Source organism: Cnephaeus nilssonii (assembly GCF_951640355.1).
Source record: "Cnephaeus nilssonii genome assembly, chromosome: 13".
Lineage (NCBI taxonomy): Eukaryota > Metazoa > Chordata > Mammalia > Chiroptera > Vespertilionidae > Cnephaeus > Cnephaeus nilssonii.
Genome location: NC_137084.1, coordinates 49,833,575 through 49,846,904, shown reverse-complemented (window position 1 = coordinate 49,846,904; position 13,330 = coordinate 49,833,575).

Sequence of the window (13,330 nt, the reverse complement as noted above, 5' to 3'; positions counted from 1 at the left end):
TTCTTTATCTGTATCCAATTCTGCATCTGACAGTCATCTGACCTCAGTGGGGGGCAGAATATGTTCTGGAGTAATGGCATGTATGTGCTTGAAGTGTCTGGGGGGAGGGATGTGTGAGGCTAAATTTGGGGCATATGTGTCCATACATCCAGTGTGTTGCTTGTGGATTCTGAGAAGTTTTTCTAAGTATAACTGTTGAGGATATGAAAATAATATAGTATCTTAAAATTTCCCTAAGGAAAAGATGCCCTTTTCTAACTTGCATAAAAATATCTTTTGGTTCAGCAGAAATTATCATCTCTCCTTAAATAAATGTTCTTTTCAGTGCAGCCACAGGCATTCAGCCCTTGCTCTCATTTGAGCCACTCTATTCGTCTATGACTATGTTTTTGACTATTTTGTGTGGCTGTGTCACCACTGATTTTTTACCCTCTTTCTAGAAGGAGCACATCTAAAAGGTTCAACTATTTTACCAACTCATTCTACAGTTATGGTAGAATTATGTGCTATTTGGTACATTGTATTGTGAATAACATTGGGCATAAGGCAAACAGAGTTTCCAAAATTATAGAGTATCAAAGTACTACCATCGTTTTTTTGGGAAAGTTGATGCTTCCAAAATAGACATTTAAAAACGTGTTTCAGGCAGATTTTAATAATTGGTTAAATTGCTTAATCTGTCTATGACCACAGAGACAATCAACACATGGTTTATAAAAAGAGCTGGTTTATAAAGAACATTCAGCATTAAGCAAGGCATTCATTGAGAGCTACTTTGTTTATCAGTCAACACTTCCAAAAAAATGTTAACCTGTATGTACTATGGATAAATTATTAAAGAAAATGTGGTGTGTATATATATATGGAGTGTGCGTGTATGTATACATGTATTTGCCATATATATACAAACACACTGGAATATCATCAATTGTAAAAATAATAAAATTAAATGTTGCCATTTGCAACCACATGGATGGACCTTAAGTACGTTATGCAAAATGAAATAAGTCAGAGAAAGACAAATACCAAATGACCACACATATATGCAATGTAAAAACAAAAAGCAAACAAGTTCATAGATGCAAATAACAGATTGATGGCTGTCAGAGGTGGGGGCTAGGGAATGGATGAAGTGGGCAAAGGGCGTCAGAGGTATAGATTTCTTGTCATAAAATAAATAAATCATGGGGATGTAATGTACAGACCTGTGATCATAGTTAATAATCCTGTATTGCATATTTAAAGTTGCTAAGAGTAAATCTTAAAAGTCCTCATAACAAGAAAAAATGTATAACTGTGTAAGGTAATAGATATTAACTAGACATATTGTGATGATCATTTTGCAATATACACAAATACTGAAGTATTATATTTTACAACTGAAATTAATATGTCATATGTTAATTATACATTGAGAAGAATAAATAAAATAAAATATATTCACTAATTCTAATTGACTGATAAAATACCCTTGCTACTGCTTAGGACCTGTGGTTATGTTAAAGAACAAACATGTGTTTATTCATTTCCTCATACAACCTCTGCAGGATATTTAAAGTGAGGATTATCAATAAATGTTGAGTATATTTAAATATGAATAAGTGATGGTATCCTTGCTTATAAAGCTCATCATCCAAGGATCAACATTGATATAAATACATCTTTCTTTTTAAATGCCTTAGTGATGTTTCCTGAAGATAAATGTCATTATCTACTGTTTCTTCAAGGTACCCAAGGGCTTGTTTTTTCATTTGTTTTCTCCACCAATAGAAACAGGTGAATATAATGATGTCATTAGAACCACACAGTGTACTTATGAAAAAAAAGGCTGAATAATTTTTATACAAGAAAAGAAGATAAAATTCATCATTTGTTGAGCACTAGCACTATGCCAGGCATGAGCTAAGTGGATTACATGAATGAGTGGATTTACTCTTTACAAGAGCTCTATGAAGTCAGAAATAATGATAACCTTGTTTTAAAAATGAGGAAATTGTGCTCCACAGGGATTAAGTCACTGACATAAAATAAATTGTCATCGAGGATGGATGACTCCAAAGTTCTCATTCCATGTGCTGCCTCTGACAATGCACTGTATTTAGAGGAAGGAAAGTATCATGTTTGAGAAAATACAGTCTCTCATGGGCCCTCAATCATGGGCAAGACTATACATTTTGTGAGGAGCTTGAGAGAGGGTCATGGAGAGAAAGATGGGCATCCTATTAGCCAACCTAGGCCGATGGACAGTCCTTGCTCATCTGGTCAGAATGCTCCCATTCTTATCTGTGTGGCATCTAGGTCTGAAGGAAGCAACTGGATGGTGATGTGAAAGGGTATGCATTGATTGTTCCATCCTCAGGTCTTAGATGCCATGCTTTTACAAGGCAGGATCTATAAATCCAGAGGGATATACTTCAGGCATCAGGGAACTCTAAATCCTACCAGGAGACAACAATCCCTACACATCAACTTCTATTTCCACCCTGCCATAGAAACCTTTGGACCACTGTACCCAGATCTGGGCATAGGATACATTCGAAGACACTGCCTACGCAGACTAACTAATCCAGATACAGTGATGGCCTGAGGCGATCAAACAGATCACTTGGGATGGACAACAGCTACAATGAGCCAATTAGAACAGATTTATGGAGAGGGATTAAAAGTGTAAACCAACTGGGAAACAAGGATAGTTCTACAGCTCTTATTTTTAAGCACCCCCACCAGTCCAGGCACACTATCTGTTTCAGCCCTGTGTACTCCACCAGACTGACAGGTGTGAACACACTGGGTCCCAACATACCAGGAACCCAGACACAGTCTCCTAGGAAGAGAAAAGGGTGTGACTTACATCACATGATCATCTTCCATCTATTCTATTTAGTTTTTTTAAGAGTGATTTCTTTCAAGATAACATTGAATGTAGATTTCATGTGATTAACCAATAATCAAGCAAGTATTAGTATGTTGTATACACACACACACACACACACACACACACACACACACACATAAAACGAAACACTCTTGTTAGCAGGTGGATGTTTGCTTTTATATTTTACAAAGTGCTTAGGCTACAGGGCGATCTGATTAAAAAACAGAAAGGGGCTTGAAAGACCATTAGTGCAGCACTTCATAGCAGATGAAGAAAATGCTCGTTGATCATATCAAAAAACATAGCAGGAAATTGGGCATTAGTGTTGGGAGATGTAGGAAAAGAGTGACTAAACACCTTTTGTACATCTTGCCAATGCCCTTCTTGCACTTAATTTATAAAATTTAAGAATTTTAACTTTAAATAGCATTTAAGCTATTTTTAAGTAGTATGTGTTGTTCTGTATCTTTCATACAGTCTGGCTTAAATAAAAGCTGATTATTTTATGCAGACTTTTATTCAGTCATAGCTATAAGTTGCTTTCATAAATATCTCATTTGTTATTGTATACACAATGAGATTAATATCTCTTTTTAGCAAAAAATACAGAATAAATTTGAAATTCCACATCTAAAGCAATAACATATTCTATTATCTTCACCTAAAAATATTCCCCAAATCAGAGCAAGTCTCACCATCCTCTGATTCACAGTAAAAGCCACAATTCCATCTGTCTTTCACAAGAGCAAGCAATGTAGCTGCATACTGACCTCCTTTCTCCCTCCTCTCCCCAAAGAACAACCAGAGAGATTTTTTAAAAACAAATTAAATCATATTCCTCAATACTCAAAATTCACCAATGCATTCAATGGATTCCCAAAATATTTATATTGTAGTACATACTACTAAGTTTGAACCCTACCATCTTCTGAAATTTATTTTCTACTCTATTCTCTCTAGCTCCCCACACCTGGGACACACAGGCTTTTACTTCTGCTCTTCCCTGACTGCTGTAGTATTTTCCTGAACCTTGGCTTGGCTCACTTTTTGCCTCCATATGAATCTTTTCTCAAGGGTCTACTCAGGAGAGCAATCTTCAAATGGCCTATTTAGAACATCTCCTCTTCATCCCTTTACCCTACTTTATTTTTATATTATACTATGTTTTTTATTTTTTTATGTAATTGTATTTTACTAATGGCATCAATGTGGAATAATAATATAAATATTTTTCTTTATAATACTTACTAGAGGCCCAATGCACAAATTCATGCACCAGTGGGGTCCTTCGCCTTGGCCTGTGGGATCAGGCTGAAACCGGCTCTCCAACATCCACCAAGGAGTCCTGGATTGCGAGAGAGCATAGGCCAGGCCGAGGGACCCCACCAGTGCACAATTGAGGCCAGAAAGGGATGCAGGAGGTTGGCCAGCTGGGTAGGGACAGCGGGAGGGCTCCAGGATGTGTCCAGCACATCTCACTCAGTCCCCTTCGACCAGACCCCAGCAACAAGTTCACCTACCAGTTGGAGCATCTTTCCTCAAGTGGTCAGTGCACATCATAGCGACTGTTTGACTGGTTGACTGTCCCCTCCCTGGTGGTCAGTGCACATCATAGCGAGCAATTGAGTGGCCTTAGCATATCATTAGGATATTACACTTTGATTGGTTGAACAGCCAACAGGATGATCGGATACTTACCATATTAAGCTTTTATTATATAGGACTAGAAGCCTGGTGCATGAAATTCGTGCACAGGGGTGTTGTCCCTCAGCCCAGCCTGCACCCTCTCTAATCTGGGACCCCTCAAGGGATGTCCGACTGCCCGTTTAAGCGGGCAGTCGGACATCCCTCTCATAATCCAGGACTGCTGGCTCCCAACTGCTCGCCTGCCTGCCTTCCTGATTGCCCCTAACTGCTTTTGCATGCCAGCCTAATCATCCCCTAACCACTCCCCTGCCAGCCTGATTGATGCCTAACTGCTTCCCTACCAGCCTGTTTGCCCCTAACTGCCCTCCCCTGCACGCCTGGTCACCCCTAACTGCCCTCCCCTGCAGGCCTGGTCACCCCTAACTGCCCTCCCCTGCATGCCTGTTTCCTCCAAACTGCCCTCCCCTGCTGGCCATCTTGTGGTGGCCATCTTGTGTTCACATGGGGGCAGCCATCTTGTGTGTTGGAATGAGGGTCAATTTGCATATTACCCTTTCATTTGATAGGATTGCCTGAAATTATTTTGTGATTTGTTGCTGTTTGTTTGTTAACTATTTAATCTCTATGTGCTTTAGGACAGAGGAGGGGACAAAACCTTTCAGAGCTATAACCCAATCTATTCAATTATTATTGAATGAGTTAACAAACAAATTATAAAATGAAGTATTTGTTACCATTTTAATAATGAATTAAGATGAACTGAATGCTGAACTAGTGTTACCCAGTATGTTAAACTAGGTACAGACGTTAAAGTTCAGTGTGATAAAGCTGAGATAATGATGAGGTTCACCAGGTAAAGAGAGTAAGTCTACCTGGAGAAAGATGGGGAGCTGCACAGAAGCCATAGGGATGATGACAGGGCTGACATTGATAATGACAGCAGTTACCATGCAGTGGACACTTTCCACGTGCCAGGCACTGTGCCAGTTGTCTTGCCTACATTAGCTTATTTGGCCTTTACAACATTTCTATGTAGTAGATAATAATACACCCATTTTCTAGATAAGAAAACTGAAGTTCAAGAGGTTAAATCATTTCCCTGTTAGGACTTGGTATCATCCAGTTTGAACACAAAAGTCCTGTCTAAATGAGTCCAAAGCCTGTGCTTGTTACCTTTCAAGTGTATTTTGCGAGTTTTAGTTTGTCATGGGATTATCCTGCCATAAATATAAGCAGAGCTGTGTCCTGAGAATAGTATGTTTTATATTTAGGTAGACACATTACTTCTAAGTCAGCTTTACTGCTTTTTACTAACTAAAGAACAGATGCATCGTTTATTTTCTGCGATTCTCAATTTTCTCATGTATAAAGCAGAGTAACTTGTCAATGTCTTGTGAATATTAAATTAAATAATCCATGTAAATCACTTAGTACAATTCCTATAATATAATGATCACTCCCTATAGGATCCTTGACTCCTCTCAACCCAGCCCTGAAAGTATGAATTCAATTATGATAAACATTTCTTATTGGATGCTTACAGAACATTTGTCAGTCAAGGCAGTTTTCTTCTCAAATTCTGTGCTCCTGTAGACAGTTGTATATAGTTCCCCATGAGTTGAAACAGAGATGAACAAATATTTTTAAAATATCTTTGTAAATTCAAGAGCACTTACAATAACAATATGCTTTTAATTTGGCCCAAAACTTAAACTATCATTTGATTCCAAAGACTACTTGAGCAATTACAGGTCCTTCAATATTTAGAAGCGTTAGCACTCCAATGTTGTCTTCTACTAAATGATGAATATAGAAGGTATGTCTGTTATATAGAAATGTTTATCAGTTGTATTTATATCATACTTGATTTTTGTTGTTCCTGTTTTTGCAACCAGTAGTCCCCTTGATATGTTAATAGAATTCATCTGGCTCTCAGGAGAGGAAACCTTCAGTCTCCTTTGCTAATATCAGTTTTTTCTTTCTTTTTTTGCTCCTGTGAGCATTTCCCCAGAAGAGCATATGGCTTTTATTTCTCTTAGTATGATTTGTGTTGATCTATATTTAATGTAGGCATTTTTTCCATCCCTCTGCACTTCATGAAGTCATAAAATTCAAAACATCAAGATTTTGCATGGTGGATTTTCTGTTTGTTTGTGTGTTTTTTTATTTTTTTTCCCTCAATGCTAGTCTTATTTCTTATGTATACCTGTGCTCTAAAACACGGAAACTTATTAGAAAACCGCTTTCAAAATAAACGCAAACATTTCAACTATTATGTTCCCTTCATTATGTGCCATTTTCTGTTTTTATTTTTGCTTTTGCTAGTATCGAACCTTATATTATGATAAATTACAGAATATCATTCATATCAATTCTCTCCAGTTCTAAAGCACAATGTCACATACACCTATTTTTGCCCCATTAATTCAATTAAAATGTATTCATTGATATTAATCACGGAAATTCTAGATTAAAAAGATTTTGTCATTACCTTGTTCATTTAATTATATAGAGCAGAGGTCAGAAAAGTTTTTCTGTTAAAGTACATAATAAAATTTGTGGGTCATATGGCATTTGTTATAATTACTCTACTCTGCCTTTGTAATATGAAGCCGCCATAGATGATACATCAATGAAAGAGTGTAGCTGACATAATGGTGTCAAAGGGGTTATTCTTAAATTGTAAGCATCTATCTTTATGAAAGTATTGCTAGATATAATAAAATAGCAAAACATCAAACAAATAAGCAGTAAACAAATACAATAGCATCATGATGCAATTTGCTGTTATATAAAAAAAAATTATGGTGTTAATAGGCTGATATATTTTTCTAGGTTGTATATGAGTTAAATGTGGTAAATATGTTTGAAATAGTGAAGATCACAATAGAAATCAAGTCTTAGAATGCATTAGAGAGTAAAAGTAGGTATAATTATGGTATATAATTATTAAATGGGTAAGTCATTTCTAGATATTGCTATTTCATTCTTGTCAATAAAACTAAAAGTTATTTGTTTACAACCAATAATTGAATAATGATTTAAGCAAGTTTATACTCGGATGGGTTAATTAAATATTTCTGTAGTCCTTGGATTTGTTTCATAAACTGGATTGAAGTAATTAGTATTACTCGGGGGCAATTAAAACGAGACCTTATGTTGTTGTATACCATTTTCACCCACATTTTTAATGCCTTCCTGATGATTTCTCAACTCATTTTCTCTTATAATTGATTTAGTTGTAATCAACAGTACAAGTCTTGAATCTCAAAGGACTTGATAAGAGTGAATAAATGGTTATTAATTTAAACTAAGAAATGTTTTGAAAAAAAAACTTTGAAAACTACGCATTTAGAAGTTGCTTATGAAAAGGTGTTTCCACTGGGGTGAAGCAGAGAAAATGTACAGTGAGATTTGTTCTATCTATATTTCAATCTAAAATGCACATTTTATGACAGAGCTGTGCAAATAAGTAGTCTATTTAACTAAAGAATGACAACTTAAAACTATACTATTCTATTTAATCAAGAGACAGTTCATTGCCTGGCAAGTCATTTTCATTCAATCATTATTTTTGCTGAAAGCAGAATAAATTGTTTACTATTTTAATAATTACAGTAGGTCCTCAGGTTATGTCTGAGATCCATTCCTACAGCGCAACGTAATGCAATTTTCACCGTAAGTCGGAACCCACCTACATAAGCACCTAGGTCATTCACATGGAGCACATACACAGCAGTAATGAAGTGAAACAGGAAAAAAAAAATTAAAAGAAAGATAACAATTCCTGACCTTTACTTGTGGTAAATGAATAATAAAAGCATAAAGCAAATATGTTCATACGTCGAAATGACGGAAATATATATTTTTATAAATAAATGGAAGATGGTGACATAACCACAAAATGACGTACGTCGAGTCTGACGTAACCCGAGGACTGCCTGTATTTCAATTGGATGATAAATTTTTATTTGCTAAGACTTATGTAATGTTACAAAACTACCTAAATATGTAAGGAAGGTACTTTTAAAGTATAGTGGTGTTTTGAGAATAGGTTTTAGCCTGCACTTATAGTTCATTTAAAGAATGGAAGGTCCTAAAAAGTGTACTTTTTAAAAGGCATTCTTTACTTTACCCTATGTTTCCTACTTAATACTCTTCGATGCCAATATTTTTTTTCTGTATTTTGTCCACCAATTTTGTATGCGTGCTCCCAGTGTCATAGATTGGTTTATCAATATAGGAAAGGGAATCCCTGGAACTGGGCAGGACTGGTTAAACCTGGGTGCTGGGTCCTGGGTTAACTAATCATCTGCATTATCATTACCTGCACAAACATGTTCAAAAAAGGAGCACTTTTTGACTACTGGATAACTTTTCTGACCACTGAGGTTAAATTTTAATATATTACACTGGAGATGTCTATGCATCTCTGTGTGTGTGTGTGTGTGTGTGTGTGTGTGTGTGTGTGTGTGTGTGTGTTATGATATGTAAAATGTATCACTATGAAAGCAGTGACATTCAGCAGTTATTAGGCCTGTAATAAAATACATTGGTGTGAGATCACAACTCTAGAAGTTTTGATAATCGGTAGGACTGTTCCTAAATATTCTGGTCCCCTTTTTCCAAGCACATGGCAGGATTGCTCTTCCTCACCTTTTTTCAAATTAGGTATAGCCTTGTGATCTGAGCCACGTCTGTACGGAACCCTCAATAACCAGAGAGTGGTGTGTCATATTTCCTTCTCCTGTGGGAAAACATGTAAAAATGTCAGTGAGGTTTCTAAGTTACTGTGGAAATACACTCCTGCTCACCCAAAATGGGTCATGTAGTTTAAGAGAAATAACATTTTAAGCAGCACATATTTGGGATCACTTTTTGTTAATCACAATAAAACTCAGTCAATTATGACTAATAAATTGGTTGTTTTTTTTTATTGGTTCTTTTGCACCAGTACCTAAAGGTTTGGTCCATAATAGTACTTCCTGATTTGCTGTAACTTGCAGTGATTCAGCTGTTTTACATTTTGTTCAATGAAACACATGTGCATGTTAGTTAATAAATAACAGTTGCCAGATAACATCTCATATAAGGCAAATACCTATACATTAGAAATATTTTTGTTATATAAAAAAATTGAAGATATTCCAAATGATTTAAACAAAAGGAGACAGCTAGCTAAATTGTAGTTTTGAAAAGAGCCTAGCCTAGAAGATGTAAAACTTATATTTTAGTCCTATTTTTTAAAATTACTGGCTGCAGTACCTTGGATAAGTTATTTAAAATCCAAAATTGTTTTCACATTTTAAATGACAAAATATAAAATTGGCCCATATTGTAAACTTATTTTTAAAAATTGCATGGTCAGTGTGGCTCAGCGGTTGAGCATCAACCCATGAACCCAGAGGTCACCAGTTCAATTCCCGGTCAGGGCACATGCCCAGGTTGAAGATTTGATCCCCAGTAGGGGGCATTTCTCTCTCATTGAGGTTTCTATTTCTCTATCCCTTTCCCTTCCTCTCACTAAAATCAATAAAAAACTTATTTTTTTAAAAATAAAAAACAGATGCTGTTTAAAAAATAATGAGAAACAACAACAATAAAATGGCAATTGGCAGGTCATACATTTCTCAGTTCCAAACATATATGCTATCTCCTCTCAAAAATGACTTCCCTGTTTGAAATAGCAAGAAAAATAAAATAAAATAAAATAAACAAATAATCTCTTTGCTGTTGGTTAAAAGTGAACACAAACTTGTAAATATAATTTTTCAAACATTTTTGGGGAAAAATGAAATGACAGGAACTTAAAAAATAAAAATTATACTTGAGCCATATATTTCTTTTTCTGTTATAACTGGTTATGTCTTATATCAATAGAAGAAAAATTCTATTCATGATAACATTTAATAAATACCTATGAGTATACTTAAAAATGTGTAGTGTTAATATCAAGAGCACTATAACATTAATATATTAGATATAATAAATAATATACATTGAGATATGTCATATACATAGTTATATACTGAGGATATTAATGCAACAATATATTTGATATTTTTCAATAAAAAAACTCAACACTGAAAAACTTCACATTTACATTTTTTAAAATTATGTTTTTATTGATTTGAAAGAGAGAAGGGAGAGGGATAGGGAGATATAAACATTGATTGGCTGCCTCCTGCAGGGGATCAAGCCCACAACCCAGGCATGTGCCCTGATCTCTTGGTTCATGGGTCAATACTCAATCACTTAGCAACACAGGCTGGGCATACACATTTACATTTTTTATTTAAATATTCAATAATACTAATTTCATTTCACCTTTCAAAGTAAAACAGAAAGATTTAAAAATTAAAAATGTCATGAAACATTTTTAATATATCACCAGCTTTAAAACAATAAAGAGCATATCATTAGTTGGAAAAAAAGTTCAGACAAAAAAATAATTTCAAAACATCATTTCAAATGAGTGTAAAATCTCTGACTATTATTAAACTCATCAGATTACCATTTGTGGGGGAATAAAAGAGGGAGGCATATCTATATGTTGCACAATAAACTTTGATTAAAATGCTAAATGAAAATTGAATCAATAAAACTTCTGGAAGAAAACGTATAGTTGAGTATTTACATAGTCTTAGACTAGAGAAGGACTTTATAAACATGACTCCAAAGGAGGGAAGATATTTATGGATATAGTTACATGAAAGTTTATACCTCCTGCATGGATGTGAAAGGCCATACATAATTAAATTTGAAAAACAAATAAAATGGCAAGATATATATGAATAAAACAGGTTGTTACTTTTAACATATAAACATATTTTGCAACGCAATAAAAACAAAGATTAAAGCTCTTTATTAAACTGAGTAAAGGAGTATCAGAGAATTCATAAATGAAGACTTTCACACATGGCTGATGGATATGTACTTGGTACATTTAGGGGAAAGTGAGTCTTCCATTACATATTAAAAGGCATAAAATATGCTATTAACCTAGAAATTCCAGAGATATCAAAGTGTATAAAAAATTACTGCAAGTTGTTTATGGCAGTTTAAGAATAATGGTTAATAATTTCTGACCAGTTGTGATATGCTATTTATTAGCTCATTTAATTCCCTCACTCAGTCCTCTGAAGAGGTACTATTATTATCCCCTTTAAAAAAAAAAAAAGAAATCTGAAGTCCAAATTAGTCATAAAACCTGTTATAAAGTTTAGGCATTGTTTATAATAACAAAACAAAATATTAGGTAAAGCCTAACAATTGAGGATTGATTTATTATACTCCTGCAATGCATAAAAAGTTATTCATGGAGCCATTAAGATAATATTGTAGAACAGTTAATGACATGGGAAAAATGTTCATGGTACATTGTTAAGTGAAACAAGTTAGTTTCCCAATAATATAAAGTTTATGACCCCATTGAAAAAACAACAACAAAGAAACATGAGATATATGCATGTACTTAGTACACATACTGGAACCAAATGCCATCAGTAATTACTCTGGCTGTTGTGAGTATGGGTCAATTTTAATTTGAATCTTATGACTTCTCTTTGTTTTTAAATTTTCTACAGCAAATACCAATCTTTTATAATAAAAACATTTTCATCAACATATATTTTGATAATTTGTATACAAGAAGCATGGGGGGCATTTTAATTGTCACTATATGTGTACCCAATACAAGAGAATAGGATAAGGGAAGGGCTTCCTCAAAGTCTAAATGTAGGTTATACCTAATTCATCTGGCATTATTCTTAATTCTTTAATATTTTGAATTCTTCAATAAAAATATTTTCTTCTTAACCTCTGGTATATAGGTTTAATAGTTATGAAAATAGATTTATTGATAAAGAAGGTGGAATTTTTATATCAATAGCTTTTGGATCTTTCCACCTCATCCCACTCTCCTTCCCTAATTTCATTGCTTATGCTTAATTTGAATATCTTTCCATCTTGCGTTTTCAAGATTCTAAACATGTCTCATAGACCAATTGTAAATGGACAGTTGGTACTTGAAATAATCTCAGACTAGCACCCACTAAATTCAAACAATATGCTAAGCTGTATTCATAGGCATCCTTTGATTGTCATGGAGTTTAAGTGGAGAGAAATAATATAAGCATATGGAAAGTTACCTAACAATAACTTTGTGTAAAGATAAATGCAAACATAGGAAAGGCATCAGGGATATAAAGTGATTTCCAATTGCCTAGATCAGTGGTCGGTAAACCGCGGCTCATGAGCCATATGCGGCTCTTTGGCCCTTTGAGTGTGGCTCTTCCACAAAATACCACAGCCTGGGCGAGTCTATTTAGAAGAAGTGGCATTAGAAGAAGTTTAAGTTTAAAAAAAATGGCTTTCAAAAGAAATTTCAATCGTTGTACCGTTGATATTTGGCCCTGTTGACTAATGAGTTTCCCGACCACTGACCTAGATGATCATTACTTATTTTAGTATGTAGAGTTGTCTCTGTGGATTCGAGTGCTTTTACAGGACTTCATGTTTTAAGAGGGATCTTAACTATAAAATACTGCACAGGTTTTGGACAGATGAAGGATCAAGGGTTGTCAGTGAAGGTACAGGGGTGATAGCTGCTGTATTCAGCCAGGAATGTTGACTAGGTATCTCCACACTGTGCTTTGCAGCTAGCTCAAGATAATTTACTTCTGGAAACCAACACACACTGAAACTCCTCTATGCCTATCAGTCTTTACAGATCACCTCCAACACCAAACAAATCACATTATGTTATAAATATTAATTATTTCTCTGCTTCTGGTCAATAGGGTGAAT